Source organism: Salmo trutta, chromosome 18 (genome assembly GCF_901001165.1).
Source record: "Salmo trutta chromosome 18, fSalTru1.1, whole genome shotgun sequence".
In the NCBI taxonomy this organism is placed as follows: Eukaryota; Metazoa; Chordata; class Actinopteri; order Salmoniformes; family Salmonidae; genus Salmo; species Salmo trutta.
This window is the reverse complement of record NC_042974.1, coordinates 9,313,901-9,317,736: the sequence shown is the minus strand read 5'-3', so window position 1 is coordinate 9,317,736 and position 3,836 is coordinate 9,313,901.

Here is a 3,836-nt window from a genome sequence, read left to right as displayed (position 1 = left end):
GTAAAGGTGGTTTCACAGACACCACCTTTTTAAGTTTAGTCCTGGACTAAAAAACTAATTAGGATTAGGTTTAATCTGTGTCTGGGGAAAAAGCCATCTAAAAGTTAAGATTTTAATCATAACTCTGCTAACATGAGCAACCAGACATGAGTGACATCTACAGTACAGTGTAATAAATGTGATCTATATTGTCTGTGAACCCAGTGACAGTGAGTTGTGTGGGAGCAGCAGAGTAGGCTGGTATTTCCTGTGTGCATGTTGCTCTGTCCCTTAGGAATGACAGGAATGTCTTTCTTCTGCCTCTGCAGATTTAGCAACCTTTCATTCCCCCTGCTACTAGCCTGGTCCTGAATCCGTTTGTACTCTCATGCCAACTCCTGATAGCATGACAATACATCTGGGACCAGGCTATTTCTCTGCTCCATCTCTTTGTAACAGGCTGCTGGAGGTGGCAGTACTGTCTGGGAGTGAAATTGCCTCCAGGTAGCCTCAATACAAGGTTCTTCTTCAATAGAAGCCACATTCTGTAATTTCAACAGGCCTGAATCAATGGGATTATTTGAAATAACCATTAAACAGCAGGGACAATGGCAGAATATGGCGTTAAGGCTGATGCACGTTTGAAACAATAGCTCAGTTAGCCTGTAGTCTACAAGGTTCGATCTTTCTTGGAACACTGCTAGATCAAACCACAGTTCAGTCCATAAGACGGAGTGAGAAGCTGAGGGTGAACCCTAACAGATATACCTGCAATATCTAACTTCCTTAGTCCTCATTAGAATGACCCAGCTCTCCAGGCCTTGACAGCCCCATTACCATGCTGGGCCCAGTATGTATAATTTGGGCTCCTGAGTGGCGCAGCGGTCTAAAGCACTGCATCTCAGTGCTAGAGGTGCCACTACAGATCCTGGTTCGATTTCAGGCTGTATCACAACCGGCCGTGATTGGGATAGGGCGTGCACAATTGTCTCAGTGTCGTCCGGGTTTGGCCATCATTGTAAATAAGAATTTGTTCTTAACTGACTTCCCTAGTTAAATAAAAATACAAAAGTCTCAGAGTAGAAGTGCTGATCGAGGATCAGGTCCATGCAACCTTATTCATTAAGATCAAAAAGGCGAAACTGATCCTAGATCAGCATTTCTACTCTGAGACGCTCCCTTGGGCTCCTACAGCCCCTGAGCTCCCTCCATAGTTATTTATAGCATGAAAGGAACTTTTCCAGTGCCACTAGTTGTCTTCATACTTACTGTAGGCTATAACCCATTGGCTGTGGTAAATGTAATAGTGGGGGTAGGGAGTTGGTGAGGAGGCAGAGATTGCAGAATAACTACTGTGCTTAGATTATTTTTCATAAATTAGGCCTGTATCTCTGTGGTGAGGTTGGTGGCTGTGACGGATACAGATTGAAACCGGTGTTTTGCTTCTGTTGACTGGGAATCAATTGCTAGATTGTATGATGATTACAGCGTGTCTGCTCTCCATTGTGCTGGGGTGGAGGTAGTCTGGCATTGCAAGACATTACACCATACAGTATTCTCTAACATGGAAACTTATGACAGCTGGTGTCGAGGCTATGGTGGAGGGCATGGATGACATCAGAGCTCAGGTTAATGTACTAGCCTATATTTCCAATATCCTGGTCCCAGATCTGTTAGTGATGTCTTGCAAAACAGATCTGGGACAAGGCAATATTTCCACAGCTCTACCAAATGAATCAACTGCTACCACATAATAGACTATGCAGTAATCATTTTATTAGATTTGGCCACCAGCCGGCTCTTTGGCAGTTAGCCTGGGGATGAGGTTTACAATATATTAGGCGTAACTCATTAAGTCATATGAGTTAAGTAGTAGTGTCTGTCCCCCATATCTCACCAGCTGTTCCAGTGTTCCACAGCCTAGTTATCACAGATGGTTTCATACTGGTGGTGAATAAAGAGAGGTGATGGGTTCTCTGCTCGAGTGCCAGTGACACATTTCCTGAATGCTGCTAAAACTGACTAGAGAGCAGTGTCCTTGTATTCATTAGCAAAACGTTTTGCAACAGAAAACAAAAATATGTATTTTTTATTGGACAAGTCCAAGGAAACCCTGTCTGTTTTCTTCTATTTGGCGTAATGAACACTACCTAAGCTTTGTTTTCCCCTCCACCTAACCCCTCTAATTCAGTTCCATTCCATCTTCCACATTTCCTACTAGACCATGGTATTTTCATCCATCACTATCTATGTACAATTTACAAAACCCTACATTTTATTCCAATGTATTCCAATGTATTCCACTTTTCACCACCTTTGAATAGGAGGGAGCTGACGTCTGAAGTCCAACACAAATTGAAATCGACCCCAATTCCTCTGGTAGTTGCTGACAGAGCAGAGCTGCACCTCTCTGCCTTTTCATTCAACAAGGCTGCACCTGTAGCGTTTAGACAGATGTTACTCATCGGTGTCCACTAGTATGTTCAGTGTTTCTTTATTTATCCTCCTCAATTCCAGTGGGAGAACACAGGGATTGTGTGTGTGGTTGACTGGTGACAAGACACAATCACCGCAAAGAGCAAGATGTTACTTTCTCCTCCTCTCTAACTTCTTTATGTATTCAGTATTGTTCTCTTGTGTTGGGCTAAATATTACCACATGGCACTATTTGCTGAATTTCCACCAATAAAAGAAACAACCCAACTCGCCAGCTATTAAATAATTAAACCAACAGTCAACTCGCCAGCTATTGAATAATTAAACCAACAGTCAACTCGCCAGCTATTGAATAATTAAACCAACAGTCAACTCGCCAGCTATTGAATAATTAAACCAACAGTCAACTTGCCAGCTATTAAATAATTAAACCAACAGTCAACTCGCCAGCTATTGAATAATTAAACCAACAGTCAACTCGCCAGCTATTGAATAATTAAACCAGTCATGTGGGAAATTTCATGTCGCCGATCGGCTGAGGGTACATCATCTAACTGCACTGTGTTGGGAGATTTTTATGACACTTTGCAGATTAATCTGAGCCAAAATCCCACAAAATTCTACTAAAAGGAGCCCAAATGTTGATTATGAAAACTGTCCAATCTGGCAACACTAACTGTAGGAGAGGTCTCTTAGACAGAATGCTCACTATGGGGGATTGTGAGGTTATGTATTGGTGTAAATAAATAAAATAAATAAATAAATAAAAATAAATAAAAATAAGAGATGCCTGATACAGTATATTTCATAGCAAATGCACCAATATATAATACCTGTCAGAGGAGGCTGGTGGGAGGCGCTATTGGAGGACGGGCTCATTGTAATGGCTGGAATGGAATTCATAGAATGGTATAAAACACATCATACATATGGAAACCATATGTTTGACTCTGTTCCATTAATTCCATTCCAGCCATTACAATGAGACCATCCTCCTATAGCTCCTCCCACCAGCCTCCACTGATACCTGTAGATTCTACAGAAAAACATTGTATGCTGTTACTCTGTGTGTTCTAATCTATGACAATGTTCTGTTCAGCTTTTCAGCAGGGAAGGCCTCTGTGGTGGAGTCTGAGGATAACGTCAACAACAGAACCAGGAAGTACTGACTTGAACCTGGACGCCAAAAAACCACAGCCATGTGCTCCATGAACAATCCAAACTGGTTGACCTTCGAGGATGAGTGTACTACATCTACGTCCCCTTCTTTTGCCTCAACACCCCTGAAGATCCCAGGGAGTGGGACAAAGTTGGCATCAACACCCCTGAACTCACCAGGGGCAAAGATAGGGTCACCCCCATCCTATGCCTCTACAGCCCTGAAGACACCCCCAGGTAGTGTGACAACGACAGGGTTAAAG